The 18,474-nt window shown below is 38.1% G+C and overlaps 1 pseudogene; it reads left to right on the top strand.

Annotated features, from left to right (window-relative positions):
- The first annotated feature begins 3,618 nt into the window (after positions 1-3,618).
- On the top strand, positions 3,619-4,957 carry LOC147636142 (uncharacterized; annotated as a pseudogene).
- Positions 4,958-18,474: the final 13,517 nt, after the last annotated feature.

Raw genomic sequence — 18,474 nt, 5'->3', positions numbered from 1 at the left:
ATGGGTAAAAGGACCTTAGCCTAAGGGTCTAGATTTTCAGAAATTTTTGGATTATGGTCCAATTAAGGTTCCTATGGGCCAATAGGATCAATCCAAGTGTGGGGAGGAGATAAATCCAATTTATAAAAGAAAATTACCCAAAAATGAGTAAATGCCCACATAAGTGAAGAGTGACTGAGTACAAGGTTTATTAGTAAAAAACTATGAGTATAACTAAAAAAAATGAGATATTTTGGGTATAATGATTCATTTTTGACACATGTGTAAGGAAAAGGGGGCCCTTCAAGGAGGCGCCTATTTCACATGTGTGGTGGAGTTTTAAACTCAAAAATATTGTTATATTTTTATCTCTCCTCTCTCTTGGATCAAACCAAATCGAAAGGGAACCAAACTAGGTCCAAATCTTGTCCAAACTAAACCTAGAAAATTCTAGAAATTAGTTGGACTTGGTTAGAGGCCTCCTTCACCTATAAATAGATCCTTAGCCCTTTGTAAAAAAAATATGAGAACTATATTATGCCAGTATTATGGTGAAATAATGATATTTTATATTGCCCTCTAAAAACCTCTACAAAATTGAAGAGATTGGAGCTTCTCTCTCTCTTCAATCTTCCTTGGTGACTCCTACAACAAACCAAACCAATTGATTGGTTGGGGGCCTCTTTTGTGATCAAAGAATCAAGTAAATTAGAAGGTAAAGTGTGGATTATTGTCTTTTTCTTATTAAAACTCCAAATGCTTCTCTTCTCAACCCCTCTCAAGTTTGAGAAGCTTTAAATTGAATGGATTTTGATTCCTACTGAAGTTCTTTTATGAATTGTAATAAAGAAACACATAAATTTCTATTTATGTTTAATTTTAATGGTTTTTAAGCATTTCTCTCTCTCCCCCCAAAGAAAGGTCATTCCTATGACCTATTCTCAATCCAAATGAATCTTCTCATGAAGCATTTCTCTAATCCAAAAGTAATTTCTATGCTTGTCTAATTGGAGGCCAAAATAATGGCTTTTTAATGCTTTTATGATATTTATTTCATAGAGAAATTATGAATCAATCCATAATTGGGGGATCATGATCCAATTAGTAGTCATTCTAATCATATCAATAATATTAAACTTTATTCTTTTAATTAAATTGAGAATTATCAGTAATAGCAGCAGAGCTATGGCAAAATTTTTGTAAAATAAACACATAAAACATTTTCATTCATTAAATGAAAAGAGGACTTCCTACCACAGATATCCGGACAGGAGATTAATCCCTCGGTTCTTCCAAAACCGAACCTGAAAAAACTTCCCTTGCCCGAAAAGCACGGGCGATTCCTCCAGGATATTTTTACTCTAACGTAGTCAAGGTCATTAATGACCAAACTGATCCGATCGAGCCTAAAGTCACTTGGTCAGATCAAGGAAGAAACTTTCACTTGGATCATAGAGATCAACGCTTTTTTTCCCATCGAGAGGCACAGCCGTTGATTCCTTTTTCCATAGAACAATTACTATCCGGGATTTACTTCATCTACTGTACTACAACAGAAATTGAGTCTCATTTTACGGATCCATCAATCTAGCCTAACCCCATCCAGTCCCATGGGTTAGCCAACCGCCCAACCACTGTAGTAATGGGATCCAATTAAGAATTTGGTTGGGTTTTGTCCTGGGTACCAGGGGAAAAGTGTTCCTAGGCCCCCTAGCTGGATGTTCATGCAAACTTAAAGCTAGTCACACCACTTACACACCCAATATGAAATTGCTTTCTTCACAGATTCAGCTATCTTTAAAATAATCATTTAATGAAGCCATAGTATCACTGATCACAATCCTCCAAAATATCCGGTTGAATCTTAATTTTTTATCATACCTTCATCAGAGTATCTATGGCATCATTGGCAACCAGAACGCTCACCACCTATCCACTCAAGGGCCTTTTCGATAGTTCCTAGCTCATAGTACCTGGCAATATATTCACTTATAAAAAATTCAAGATGGAATCTCCGTTGAAGATCAGCAAGATCAACCAACAGATCCATATAAAAGAGCCATGGACTTTCATCGGTTGAGGACCAGCAAGGTCAATCAACCAGATCCATGCCCGGTTTCAGAAAACAACTCTTACTCCTTGTTCCAATATCTTCCACGATGCACGTATGGGTATCTTCAACGACCTAGAACCCGAGCACCGTATGGTCAGCACCCTCTAGGATCCTTCGCAGGTCATTTAGCGCTTCACTCATAGGCCGCTTCCTTGGTCCCTCATCCACCGTACCGGAAGCTCACCATTTAAATCGAGGCTCGTCAAGACCTCGGCCGACCTTGCTACACGAGACGTCCTCCGGAAAAAAGTGTTGATCCCAATGATCCAAGTGCAAGTTTCTTCCTTGATTTGACCGAGTATCTTTATAGGTACAATCGGATTAACTTGATCAGTAATGGTCTTGACTATGTTAGAGTAAAGAGTTATCCTGGTGGAATCGCCCGTGCTTTCTGGATAAGGGAAGTTTTTCTGGGTTCGGATTTGGAAAAACCGGCGGATTAGTCTTTTGTCCGGATATCCGTGGGCGAGGCCCCGAATGTGGGACCCCTGTCCCACGCGAGAAGTGCTACTTCTGCTGCCAGTATCCCGAATCCGTTGCTCGGTGGGAACAGGGATCTTACAACTTTCCTCTCCCATTTCAAGATGAGATCCTAAATGAGGTAGCAGGTCATGAGAAGTATACGATATGTGATGGCTACTCGGGTTACTTTCAAATTGGGATTGCATTAGAGGATCAAAAACAACCTTCATCACTCCTTGGGGTTGTTATGCTTTCAGAGTCATGCCATCTGGTTTGACCAATGCTCCAGCGACATTTCAACGTTTCATGAACATGGTGTTTCAAGCATTCTTTGGGAAATCCATTAGAGTGTTCATAGATGATTTTTGCATCCATAGCTCTAAGTCATTGCATGTGCAGAGGGTGGAAGAAGGCTTGAAGAAACTCTATGACATGGGGGGCCAATTCAATCCCGACAAATGTCATATTGGTGAGGATGAAGTAATCTTGCTTGGTCATAAGGTTTCTTCCAAAGGCATTGAGGTGGATCCTACAAAGGCAAAGGCTCTTATCGACCTACCATCTCCAAAGAGTCTCAAGGAGGCCATCTCATTCATTCAAAAGGTGAAGTACATGTCACGCTTCATTCACTTAGCCTCAGAGTTACTTCATCCCTTGTAAAAATTGACTCAACAAGTAGAGTTTGCATGGTCTAATGAGCTTGAGGAGTACTTTTGTAACATTAAAGTCATTTTGTTAGAGCTACCAACACTCATGCCTCCTTGTTGGGAGTACACTTTCTTTGTTAGCTCTAGTGTTGGAAAGGAAACAGTAGGTGCACTTTTGTTACAGCAAGATCCCCATAGTACTAGGATGCGGCCCATCTACTTTGTTAGTAGGGTCATGAATGTCTTGGAGAAAGGCTACACGGAAGCGGAACTCATGACGCTTGCTCTCATCTTTGTGGTGAGAAAATTTAGATTCTACTTGTTACCAAAACCTTTTGTAATTCTCACTGTGCAGAAAATTTGTTTCCTTGGGTGTCTTCTCAAATGACTATCAGTGCTAGAATCACAAAGTGGGTTATGGAATTGCAAGAATTCCAATACTCTTTCAAGGTAGAAGATAGTGTGCGTGCACAATTGGTAGGGATTCTCACTTATAGAGTGCATGAAAAGGAGATTAAGGTGCCTAAAGTAAAGACCCTACCATTGCCACCACCCAAAACTATACCTAATGCATTCACCTTGTTCTTTGATGGAGCTTTTAGAAAAGCCACAGGTAAAGCAGGGGGAGGGCTGGTGCTGCTCAACCCAAATGGAGAGGTGGTTATGAAGGAGAAGGTCAACTTGCCAAGTTCTACTAGCAACAATGAAGCAAAGTACGACATACTACTTCATGGCTTGAAGGTGTGCATCAATCAAGGGATACAATGTCTCCTGGTAAAAGGGGATGCACTTCTTATTGTAAGGCAAATTTTAGGCATTTGGGCATGCAAGAATGAAAGATTAAGGCAAAAGGTTCATGCTATCCGTAGGTTGTTTAATCAATTTAAGGAGGTGCAATTGTATCATATTCTTAGGAAACAAAATGAGGATGCTGATATACTTGCACAACAAGCTGTTGCATGTGTTAAGAAGGAAATGCAAGTAGTCTTGGCTGCAGCGTCTATTAAGCAACCACGATACCAAGGAATGGAGACACTGGCTCCCATAGTGAGCTACATCTTGGAAGGTGAATTCCCACAAGACTTCACAAGGGCACAAAAGAGGAGGCTCATGAAGAGGGCAATTTCTTTCTTGTTCTTAGAAGGTGCCCTCTACCAAAGAGGAAAAGATCAAGTCTGCAGAAGAGTACCAACAACCAAGGACATTCTAGCCATTTTAGAAGGTTTGCATGAAGAAGCATGTGGTGGCCATTTTGCTCAAGAACTAATTGTGAAAAAGATTTTGCTTGCTGGGTATTTTTGGCCAAGCTTACATGTGGATGTCCAACATTGGTGTAAGAGCTGTCATAACTGCCAAATCAATGGTAATAAGAGGTTGCTACATGGTCCACGCCAATTAGTCATTGCAAGTGGTCCATTTGAAAAATGGGGCATTGATGCTATGGGTCCACTACCTAGAACTAAAAATGGAAAATTATACATCTTAGTGGCCATAGACTACATGACTAGGTGGGTGGAGGCTCAAAGTGTGGCAAGGGTGAATGGAAAGATTGTAAGCAAATTTGTTTACACTCATATATGTTGCAGATTTGGCACACCCTTGGAGATTGTTTTTGACAATGGTCCAGGTTTTTGAAAAGGTTTGCTCACCGAATTTTGTGAGTGAAGAGCTTCATACTTCACATCGTCATAGCACACCCTCCTATCCCCAATCAAATGGGTTAGTTGGGCATACTGGACTACCTACCGAGAAGTAACGGGGTTTACGCCCTTTCACTTGGTTTATGGTCAAGAAGCATTCCAGCCTATTGAGCTCCACATTCCAACAATGCGGCTACATGGAAAAGGTGGACTAGGAGATCAAGATGCATGGGTAGATCAACTCTCACTTTAGTTGAGCTAGAGTGGAAAAGAGAATCTGCATACGAGTGTTAAGTTTATTGCATAAAACTAACAAAGAAAAAAAGGGCTTACCTCTTTTATTTGAAGCTTAGAGAGGATTATTGAGCTTACATAAACCTACAAAACAACAACAATAACATAAAACAAAGGATTAATGAGCTTGCAGAACCTACAAAACAGCAACAATAACATAACACAAAGGATTAATGAGCTTGCAAAACCTACAAAAAATCATTAAAAAGGTGAAACAAAGGATTAATAAGCTTATGGAGAGGATTAGTGAAAGAGGAGAAGGAGCAACCAAGGCTTAATGCATTTGTTTGACACTTTGAGGTTGCTCTTACTCATGGTGACTTTATAGAGAAGTCTATGCTTCGTCATGTGGGCATGCATCTCAAAGACACTGGTGGATGTGATTGCTGGATGGATAAATTTATGGATGGCATTGCTGCCAAAACATGGACTCATCTCAAAACTCACTTTTATAAGTAGCTTTTACCTCTTAAGCTCGAGAAGGAAGTCATAAAGAATGAGACTTGCTTGTGCGATTGGAACATGAAATTGTTAATGCATATGTTGGCAAATTCACTTTGGTAATGGCTTAAAGTTACTCCCACCTTTAATATTATAGAAGAGAAGAAGATAAAAAGAGGAGAAGATATCAAAATTTGAGTCTCGTTTACATCTTGTCATTCAAAAGATCCTTACCCTCGAATAGTACTCTTAGGCACATGATGCACTCAACCTTCACTGTCAAAATTTAAGTCTCGTTTACATCTTGTCATTCAAAAGATCCTTACCCTCTATACAAATAGTACTCTTAGGCACATGATGCACAAAACCTTCAGTGTCAAAAGGAGTTACATGAGAAAGGGACCCCTCTTAGAAACGACTCTGGCCAATAATATAGGGAAAAATAAAGAGAAAATCAAGACCCATCCAAGGCTCGATAACAAGAATCATAGACAAAGGATAAAATTAGAAAGGATTTTTGGCCTAGATATGGCTCAAAAAAGAAGGCCGGAGTAAGAATAATGTCCCACCTATTAAAGAGTACAAAAAGCACTAAAAATGTTTCAATGTGGCTAGAAAAAGACACATGAAGAAGAATTATCCATTGTTGCAAAAAGAGGATAACCTAGAAGCATAAAAGCCGACTAAAAGTGCTATTCCCAATGTACATGGAAACACAAGGGAAGATCAAAATAGCAAAGAGTTGCTCAAAACATGGGGAGAAGTTAATAATCATGATGCACTAGTCCTTTTTGATGATGCATCTATAAATACTTTCGAATCCTTAATGTTGAATACATTGGGAATAGAGTATTACTCTATTGATACATGAAGATCAAAACAGCAAAGAGTTGCTCAAAACATGGGGAGAAGTTAATAATCATGATGCACTAGTCCTTTTTGATGATGCATCTATAAATAATTTCATATCCTTTATGTTGAATACATTGGGAATAGAGTATTACTCTATTGATTCATGTCTCCTAACATTGAAAAGCTTTTCATCCAGATTGGGGATTATGTTGACCATGATAATTTTTTAGTAGGCACAGTCTCATTTTTCGATGTGATTCTTCATGGAGATATCACCATAACCCTTAGATTGACTATGTAAATAAGAAACTCAGCTTTGTACATAAGGATAGAGATAGATGTATTCATGCATGCACACATGGTGCTCCTATATCTCTTGTATATAATATTGTTTTTGGCAACAAAGAAATAAAAAGATCCATTTCCTATTACTTTCTTTTTGTTAAAAATCATGAAGAAAATGTATCCATACTAGATAATGATAGAATTGGTTTCCTTAGCATATTATCAAGATTGTTTTGCACACTCTCTACCAAGTCACTTAGCTCCCCAAATGCCTAAAGATCATCGTATAGATATTATACCTAGGAGATTATTAAGAGTTCACCTCTTAATAATCAACCATCATATAGAGTAATTGTAGCTTAGTAAGAACAGATCATGACATAAGTAAATGATCTCTTAGAAAAAGGGTTGTTTAAACCCAGTTCTTGGCCATACTGTTCTCCTCTCTTATTTGTCTACAAAAGGATGGTACTTGGAGAATGTGTGTTGACTATAGAAAATTAAACAAGGTGACCATCAATAATTTTTTCTGATTCCCAAGATTGGTAGATGCAAAATGCTTTAGTTGAATTGACTTCAAGAGTGGTTATCATCATATCTCGCCAAGGATGTACACAGAACTGCTTTTCAAAATTTTTTTGGATTGAATGAGTTTCTCATCATGCGATTTGGTTTCCCAAATACACCTGCCATATTTAATAAGATGATCGACCGTATATTCACACCTCGCACGGAAGGTCACTGTGGTGTGTTTTTTACTAACATTCTAATATTTTCATAGACTGAGGAAGAACACATCTACAACCTTAATCCTTATATACCCTTACATTCCCACCCTTAGTATTGCATATGGAATTATTATCTCCACATGGCTGCATGAATGATGATTCCTATTCCAACACCCCTCTCCAGTGAAATTTTGTGACACTCACCCAAATACGACTCAGAGGTGACTTGCCAAGCCTAGTAGTCATGCATAGCATGCTACCTAACTAGCCCACCCAAACCATCATTTTTCCCCAACACATCAGCTACATGTCCATCTTACCACTCATGGGGTGATACACAAACAAAGCAGACAACACCTTTTTTATTATGAGGGTTCAATGAGACTCATCAACAACCATGACAAGTAGCAACACTAGAGCTCTGATACCATATTAGAAGTGACAAAGCCTGAGCACAAGGACATGGTGTGTGCAAGGTTGTGATGCCTACATAAATGGGCCAACTTGAGGCCTAAGGATTCCCCACCTCTCATCCCATGCAACCACATAAAAATTTGGGGGATGAATGTCTCTTCTACAGCCTTCATCCAAAGATATTTATGGAACCCGAAATTGAGACAAAATAAAACATGTTCACATAACTTTTTGATGAGTATCCAAAATTACAGAGTAGTTACGTGATGTCTGATTCTATGGTTAGTCAACTTGGATGTGTAATCTTGGACCCTATCAAGTTAATGACCTTCATGCAAGTTGCAATGTATAGAATAGAAATCACTTACAACTGACAGCACAAAAAATCCCTAAAATGGACCAACAAAATCAACATCTCTAAAATTACTCAATTTGTGACCAAAATTAATCTTTTGTGTTTTCCAAGTATTTCCCACTTTTCAAAATTAAATGTAGATTTTGAAAATCACCAGGTCAAATGGGCCCAAGAAATACGTACACATGAGTACGTTACATTCTCCCTAGGTAAAAAAAGAGCATTGTCCTCAATGCATGAACTGAGGATAGTGAATCCTCACATGATCCTTGGACAACCAAGTGCTGTCTTCAACCAGATAAATCTTCCATTTGATTAGAAGATCAACTATGTCCCAATGTCTAAGCTTCCTAACTCTGCGATCCAAAATTGTCTCTAGTTCTATCTCAAAATTTCCCACTTCCTCTACTCTTGTACTATCACCAAGTATGTGATTTGGATCAGCCAAACACTTCTTCAATAAGCTAATGTGAAATACATTTATGTGCTTAAACTCCTTCTAGAAGCTGTAGGGAATAAACTTGTGTTCCAATCCTCTTTATTATATTGAAAGGTCCTTCATATGTAGGTGCCAATTTCTTAAACTTTCCAAGTCTTAAAGAACTCCTCTTTGGTTTCACCTTTAAGAATACCATTTCACCCTCGTTGAATTCTCTTGGCTTTGTTTTCTTGTCTTCATAAATATTTTGATGACTTTGAGAAACTCTTATGCATTCCCTTATGTCTCTTGTCTGCATCTCCATTTCATCTAGCATCTGTTTACTTATCTCAACCTTCCCAACAGGATCATACCATAATACAGGTGATGTGCAATCTTGCCCATATAATGCTTTGAATGTAGACATTCCAATATGAGACTATGGACTACTGTCGTATGCATATTCCACCATATGCAAGTATTCATTCCACTTTTCAGGTTTATCCATGTAATACATTCTTAACACGTTCTCCAAGATTTGATTCAGTCTTTTTGTTTTCCCATCACTTTGAGGATAATATGCTGTGCTTATATCAAGTGATGTCCCAATAGTTTTAAAGAATGCATGCCAAAAATTTGAAGTGAATCAAGCATCTCGATCGACACTATAATGTTAGGCATACCATGCAGCTTGAAGACATCCTTCACAAACACTTTTTCCACATCCATAGTGGTATATGTACTCTTGAAAGGCAAGAAATGAGAAGATTTTGTAATCCTATCTACCACATAAATGCTATCATAACCTCATCTATTCCTTGGTAGCCTAGCAAGAAATGAGAAGATTTTGTAATCATATCTACCACCACATAAATGCTATCATAACCTCATCTATTCCTTGGTAGCCTAGTAATAAAGTCCATGCATATACATTGCCACTTCATCTCTGGCACATCTAATGGTAGCATAGAGCCTGGTTTCTTTACATGCTCAACTTTCACCTGTTGACACTTTAGCGAAAAGAAAGTCTTTATAGCCTTAGTGTATTTATTTTGGAATCCTAGATGTCTTGCCATGGCAATATCATGAAGGTCATGCATCAACTTGCTCTTGATCTCCACAACATCAGGCATGCATAACCTTTTCTCATAATATAATATTTCATCAATCACTTCATACTTTGCGAATACATATATTTCCTCTTGTGACTTGTATTTTTTTGTCAAACTCTCAAAAGTTGTTTTGAAGAAAGAATCTCTTGCAATTTCACTCTTTACATGTTCTCTCAAAGTATTATGTACAACAATTGAGTAGACTCATTAAGAAACTTATGGTTTTCTACTCAATGCATCGGCCACTTTATTTTCTATTTCTTGGTCTATAAGTGATTTCAAATTCATATTCTTGCAAAAATTCTATCCACCTTTTTTGCTTTACATTCAGTTCCTCTTAGCTAAAAACAAATGCCTTAAAGCAGATTGGTCAGTTTGTAATTGAAACTTAACTCCAAGGAGATAATGCTTCCATACATGAAATGCATGCACAACAACCAATAATTCCAAATTGTATGCTGAATAATTCCTCTCATGAGGTTTCATCTTACATGAATCAAATGAAACCGGATGTCCATCTTGCATCAAAACCCTCCCAAGCGCTATAATACTAACATCTGTTATAACCAATAAGATTTTTCCAAGCTCAAGAAATTTAAGCATAGAGGTTGTAGTCAATGCATGCTTCAAAATCTAAAAACTATGCTCACATTGTACAGTCGATATGAATATTCTACCCTTCCTCAAAAGGTCCATCATAGGACTTGCTTTGTCAGAAAACTAAGAAATGAAGATTCGATAAAAACCTACAAGTCCTAGAAATCTACGAGCTTCTCTAATAGAAATGGGAGTTGGCCATTCCACAATGCATGAAATCTTCCTGGGAGTTGGCCATTCCACAATGCATGCAATCTTCCTGGGATCCATAGAAATAACTTCTTTAGATATAATGTGTCCCAATTACTCCACCCTGTCTTCAAATAATTCACATTTGGACCTCTTTGCATACAACTTATGCTCTAACAATATGTGAAACACTTTTTGCAACTGTTCTTCATGCTCTTCTTTACTTTTGGAAAACACCAATATGTCATCCAGAAACACCACCACAAAGTCATCCAAGTTCTCTTGAAACATGCGGTTCATCACACTAAAAATTATCAAAAGCCTTCATTAATCCAAATGGCATCACAACAAATTCATAATGCCCAAAATGCATTCTAAATGCAATCTTTGCTATATCATTGTCATTGATGCGAATCTAATGATAACTATATCACAAATCAATTTAAGAAAATATGCAACTTCCTGCAAGAGCCGATCAAAAAGCTTCCCCATTCTTGGCAATGGGTGCTTATTCTTAATCACATAAACTTATTGAGCCCCCTATAATCAACACACAGTCGCATAGTCTCATCCTTCTTCTTTACAGGAGAACATGAGCATCCCATGGTGACACATTGGGCCTAATAAATCCCTGCTCAAGAAATTTTTGCAATTGCATTTTCAGCTTTATACTTTTCTCCATAGATAAATAATAAGGAGCTCTGCATACAAGTACTACATTAGGTATAATCTCTATTTCGTGATCTGCAAATCTATGTGGAGGCAATTCAGTCAAGTCATCAAGAAACAAATTCTGAAATTCCTAAAGTAAAGGATGTTCATCACCCTTTTTCTATTCTTTAAAACTTTATGTGAGCAATTTCATGGCATATACCTGACAACCTTTTCTTGTTGCTGATTTAACAATCTGCATAGCAGACATCATTCTCAATTCTACATCACCTCTTTGACCCTATAAGAAATAATCTTTACCGTCATCTCCAATCATGCAAACCCGCTTCTCATGGCATAATATTCTAGCCTTTCTTGGCACTCATCCATAAAACAGCATCATACCTTACCAAAGGCAACACATTGAAATCTGCTTTTTTTTTTTGACTTGAGGTCACCTTGATGAAAGACATATTCTTGACATACTCTTAATATGTATGTTGCTTTGCCAAAGCAAGCTCTACTATAAGCTTATTTTTTAAAAAATTCAATTATTTCTAACTGTTTTACCATGTGAGGTGATAGAAAACCATGGGTGCTTCCCGAGTTGTAGGAATTCAATCTAGTAGCCCATCTTGTGGTCCCTAATGTTGTACAAATGTTTCATAATGTAATGAAGCAAATATTCTAATGTATATTTGTGAAATTATGCTTTGATACTTAGTCTCAACTCAATGGTAAATTATAGTATTGAAGTGCAAATACTCTTGGTTTATGCTTCCGATTTGCTATAGAAGTATTAGAATCGTGTTTCCTTACTCTTCCAAAGAGAAGGATGACAATTGGACACCAAGAAGCTTGCACTGTATTTGTTGGTCATTTAACATGGCAAAAATGATTAGTAACACTTGCATGGTAGAAATAATTAGTGAACACTTGCATGCCTTTGTTTCTGGAAAAGGCACAGCTAATGTTCATGTCTCTAGAAGTGATGCAGAGATTGAGAAGCTCCATTGAGAGCTTGTTCAAGTTAAGGCTAATCTGAACCTACCAATGGTTTAATTGACCTTAGAGGATCAACAAAAGATTTTCCAAGATAAAAATAATATTAGGTTTATTGCTTCCTAGATGAGACATGTTGATCCCAATGTTCTTCCATGCTCTTATTTGCATGTGTGAGGTGCTCAAAACTATGATAACAAGAGTGTGATGCACGAGGAATCTAGACTCATCTCCCATCATGGAGAATCTCAACAAGTTACTTCACACATGCATTGGGATTGAGGCTCTCATATAGAGAGCCATTCTCAACATGCGGAAGAGAAAATAGAGATATCCTTCTAAAGAACCTTTTGTTTCAGTTATTTTATATTAAAGTCATCATACTTTCAAGGCAAGTGATAAGGATGTGAAATGCGACACCTACAGTGGCAAGAGAGACATTAGTAAGGCATTTGCATTTGTTTGGCAGTTTGAGGTTGCTTTTGTTGATGATGAATTTATAGAGAAGTCTATGCTTCGCCATGTGGGTATGCATCTCAAAGACATTACATGTGATTGGTGGATGGATAAATTGATGTATGGCAGCACTACTGCCAAAACATAAACTTATTTCAAAACTCACTTTTATAAGTAGCTTGATGGTGAATTTATAGAGAAGTCTATGCTTCGCCATGTGGGTATGCATCTCAAAGACATTACATGTGATTGGTGGATGGATAAATTGATGTATGGCACTACTGCCAAAACATGTACTTATTTCAAAACTCACTTTTATAAGTAGCTTTTACCTCTTAATTTCGAGAGGGAAGTCATAAAGAATGAGACTTGCTTGTCCGATTGGAACATGAATATGTTAATGCATATGTGGGCAAATTCACTTTGGTAATGGCTTAAAGTTACTCCCACCTTTAATATTATAGAAGAGAAGAAGATACGAAAGAGGAGAAAATATGAAAATTTAAGTCTGGTTTACATCTTGTCATTCAAAAGAGCCTTACCTTGTATCCTAATAGTACTCTTAGGCACATGATGCACTTAACCATCACTGTCATCACAGGAGTTACATGAGGAAGGGACCTCTCTTAAAAAAGAATGTGGCCAATAATATAGGGAAAAATAAAGAGGAAATCACAAGACCCATCCACGGTTGGATATAACAAGAATTGTAGAGAAAGGATAAAGTTCTAAAGGATTTATGGCCTAGATATGTCTCAAAAAAGCTAGCTGCTTAAGAATAATGTCCCACCTATTAATAAAGAGTACAAAAATCACTAAAAAAGTTTCCAATGTGGCCAGAAAAGACACATGAAGAAGGATTACCCCCACTATTTCAAAAAGAGGATTCCCTCTAGAAGCACAAAAGGTGACTGCAAATGCTATTCCAGTGTACATGGAAACATAAGGGAAGATCAAAAGAGCAAAGAGTTGCTTAAAACATGTGGAGAGGTTAATAATCACGATGCACTAGTCCTTTTTAATGATGCATCTATAAATAATTTCATATCCTTTATGTTGAATACATTGGGAATAGAGTATTACTCTATTGATACATGAAGTTGCTTTCTAGGTGCTTAAAACACATGTGCCTCCTATCATTGAAAAGCTTTGCCATCCAGATTGGGGATTATGTTGATCATAAGGATTTCTTAGTAGGCACGGTCTCATTTTTTGATGTGATTCTTGGCATGCCTTGAAGATATCACCATAACCCTCAGATTGACTATGTAAACAAGAAACTCAGCTTTGTACATAAGGATAGAGATATATGTACTCATGCATGCACACATGGTGCTCCTTTACCCCTTGTAGATAATATTATTTTTGGGCAACAAAGAAATAAAGAGATCCATTTCTTATTACTTTCTTTTTGTTAAAAATCATGAAGAAAATGTATCCATATACTAGATAATGATATAATTGGTTTCCTTAGCATATTATCAAGATTTTTTTGCACACTCACTAAAACAGGTCACTTAGCTCCCCAAATGCCTAAAGGTCATCGTATAGATATTATACCTAGGAGTTCACCTCCTAATAATCTACCACCATACAAAGTAAGTGTAGCATAGTAAGAAGAGATCATGACATAAGTAAATGATCTGTTAGAAAAAGGGTTGTTTAAGCCTAGTTATTTGTCATACTATTCTCTTTAGTTAGTTGTCTAGAAAAAGAATGGTACTTGGAGAATGTGTGTTGACTATAGAAAATTAAACAAGGTAACCATCAAGAGTTGTTTCTGATTCCCAAGATTGGTAGATGCAACATGCTTTAGTTGAATTGACCTCAAGAGTTGTTATCACCATATCCCGACAAGGATGTACACAAAATTTCTTTTTAGAAATTTTTTGGATTGTGTGAGTTTCTCATCATGCAATTTGGTCTCTCAAATACACCTGTCACATTTAATAAGATCATGGACCTTAAATTTAGACCTCGCATGAAAGGTCACTGGTGTGTTCTTTAATGACATTCTAATATTTGCAAAGAGTGAGGAAGAACACATCTACAACATTAATCCTTATGTACCCTTACATTTCCACCCTTAGTATTGCATATGGGATTATTATCTCCACATGTCCACATGAATGATGATTCCTATTCCAACACCCCCTCTTGTTAGTGAAATGTTGTGACACTCACCCAAATATGACTCAGAGGTGACTTGCCAAGCCCAGCAATGATACATGGCATGCTACCTAACTAGCCCACCCAAACCATTGTTTATGCCCAACACACTATCCACATGTCTGGCTTACCACTCATGGTGATACACAAATAGCAGCAGGCAATGCCTTTTTTATGAGCGTTCAATGAGACTCATCAACAACCACAACAAGCAACAACACCACAACTCTGATACCATATTGGAAGTAACGAAGAGAGAGCACAAGGACATGGTGAATGCAAGGTCATGACACCTACATGAATAGGCCAACCTGAGGTCTAAGGATTCCCCACCTCTCATCCCATGCGATCACATAAAAATGCGATCACATAAAAGTGTGGGGGATGAATGTGTCTTCTACAACCTTAATTCAAAGATATTTATGGAACCCAAAACGAAGACAAAAGAAAACATGTTCACATAACTTTTTGATGAGTAAAACGTGATGTTTGATTCTATGGCTAGTCAATTTGGATGTGTAATCTTGAACCCTATCCAATTAATGACCTTGATGCAAGTTGCAACAACAAGAATCTTCCATCAAGGAGGGAAGGCATTGTACTAGCTAAAATGAGGCCTCTTGAGCATGGTATGAGTTGTATATTACCACATTGGTTGGATGCAAAAGAAAGAAGGGGAATTCGGCTATCATCGATTGAGAAATGATTAAGAGACTTAAAATAAAATACCCAAGGGAGGATGAGCCCCTTGAAGATCAAACATTTTTAATGCCTCTCACAGTAGTGGACCAAATGTGTTATGTACATTGCCAACTAGCCTATTAATAAAGAAGACCCCACTTGCATCCATGGTTGTTGCTTGTAATCTTGTATCAAAAGCACCATGTTAGAAATGGTTTAATGTTGACTCATTTCATGGGACATGTTAAATTTCTTAAGCATATCAAATGCTCTCTCTTCAATATATTTCCAAGAAGAAGATCACAATGCATCCTCTCAAGTTGAGGCATTCCACTTAAACCAACCAATGCGCATCCTTGCTCACAAAGCATCTCTAATATGCATCTCTACTATATACATGAGTGCATGACTTTTTACCAATTATTGAATCCTATTAATTTGACCGATGCTTTCTAGTAACACATCATTCGATCACTAAAAGCTTGGCCTCAGTTGGTCAAATGGTAGAACAGGGATTACAGGTTAGATTCAATGAGCATGGATGCTTCGTTGAAGACTTTAAACATGGATGTAGAGTGATTGCTAAAGGCAAGAAAGAAGGAAGACTGTTTAAGCTGGATGCTGGAATTCCTAAGCTAAAATCAGCCATGTTCTCAAAGAGCAGGAATGTGGTACAGGATATTGATATGTGGCACAAGAGGATTGGCCATGTAAATATACAGAGATTAAAGAACATGCAAACAAGAGGCATTGTCAATGGTTTGCCTAGGTTCAAATATGATGGACATATGCATGTTTGTGAAGCCTGTCAGTTTGGGAAGCAGGCAAGATTGAGATTTCCTAGAGAAGGAAATATGAGTAACAGGCCACTTGAGATAGTACACAGTGATGTATGGGGTCCTGCACAAAACCCATCTATCAAAGGCAGCTTATACTATGTTACATTCATTGATGACTTTAGCAGGATGACATGGATATACTTTCTCAAAGAGAAGAGTGAAGTGTTGGAAAAATTCATGGATTTCAAAGCTTTTGCAGAAAAGCAGTATGGCTGTTGGATTAAATGTCTGAGGACAGATGGAGGTGGTGAATACACCTCAAAAGCTTTTGAACATTTCTTGAGGAAGCATGGGATAAGGAGACAATTGACATGCAGGTATACACCTCAGCAGAATGGTGTGGCTGAGAGAAAGAATAGAGTTATATGTGAAGTGGCAAGGGCAATGCTTAATGAAAAGAGCATGTCAGATTACTATTGGGCAGAAGCATGTGCTACTGCAGTTTATATATTGAACAAAACACCTACAGCAGCCATTCATGGAAGCACGCCAGAGATGCGGCTCACAGGTTACAGGCCAGACATTGGACATCTTAAAGTTTTTGGATGCATAGCTTATGTGCATGTGCCTGATGAAAGAAGAAGGAAGTTGGATCCTAAAGCAGAGAAATGTGTATTTGTTGGATATGCACAGGATCGAAAGGCCTACAAGTGTTATAATCCACAAACTAGACAAGTGGTCATCTCACGTGATGTGGTATTTGATGAGCTTGCTAGTTGGTATAAGGCAAAAGATGAAGGTGTTATTGAGTCACTTGAGGCAGATGTGCCTGTGAACTTGCCATCACAAGCAAGTTCTAGCTCTACTACTATGTCTGGGCCAGCAGCAGAAGCTGAGAGTAGCAGTGTACGTCCATGGTCAGGACGTTTGAGACATGAGAGTGTAAGCACTGGGAGTAGTGCTATGGATAAAGGCAAAAAGAAAGTCGAAGGAATTGGAATCACAGGATATGAGTCATCCAGTTCTGAAAGTTTGGATGAGGAGCTTGGCATACCTGTTTTACGCACACCTGGTGCTAGACAGGACAGATATGTGCCACCACATGCATGATGCTAGAGTCACAGGTGTACAGAGTGACCCGCATGCATTGCGGAGATCCCAGAGGGTCAGATATCCTGTTGACAGGTTGACATACAGAGATTTTGCTATGCACTATGCATACATGACATCTATGGTGAAGCATGTGGAACCTACATGCTATACAGAGGCTATTGGAGAGCATGTATGGGAAAAAGCAATGGATGTGGAGATGGACGCATTGGTCCATAATGATACATGGGACTTGGTTGCACTACCAAAGGACAAGAATGTTATTGGATGTAAATGGGTTTACAAAGTGAAGTGCAAATCTGATGGTTCTATTGAAAGACATAAGGCAAGATTGGTAGCAAAGGGTTATGCACAGACCCAAGGATTGGATTATGATGAGACGTTTAGCCCAGTGGCTAAGATGGGCACAGTGAGAGCAGTCATTGCTATGGCTGCAGCTAATGGCTGGGAAATGCATCAGATGGATGTCAAGAATGCATTTCTGAATGGAGATCTACAAGAGGAAGTATACATGGCACAGCCAGAAGGGTATGTACACCCTAGATATCCCACTCACGTATGCAGGTTGAAAAAGGCATTGTATGGTGTAAAGCAAGCACCACGTGCTTGGAGTGATAAGATGAGCAAATATCTTATCTCACTTGGTTTCCAGATTTCTACAGCAGATTCTTCACTGTATGTGAAGAAGACACAGCTTGGGATTGTTTTACTAGTCATCTATGTGGATGACTTGATTATTACAGGTGATCATAGTGCAGATGTGATGCATGTCAAGAAAGCTTTGAGTGGGCAATTTGACATGAAAGATCTTGGTGAGTTGAGATATTTCCTTGGCATTGAAGTGGTGAAAGATCATGCAGGTACTTGGTTAGTACAGCGCCAATATGCCTTGGATATGTTGGCAAAGTATGGCATGACAGGGTGTAAGCCTATGAGTACACCATTGGAATAAAATGTAAAGTTGCGGGCTGATTATGGCGAGGAATTGGATGATCCTTCTATGTACAGGAAGATGGTTGGTAGTCTTATATACATGACTATCACACGCCCGGATTTGAGTTATGCGGTGGGGCTAGTCAGCCAGTTTATGCAGAGCCCCA

The sequence above is a fragment of the Cibotium barometz genome, chromosome 8, assembly GCF_041138505.1.
Source record: "Cibotium barometz isolate CiBa-2024 chromosome 8, ASM4113850v1, whole genome shotgun sequence".
NCBI lineage: Eukaryota > Viridiplantae > Streptophyta > Polypodiopsida > Cyatheales > Cibotiaceae > Cibotium > Cibotium barometz.
This window is presented reverse-complemented; position numbering and strand designations above follow the sequence as displayed.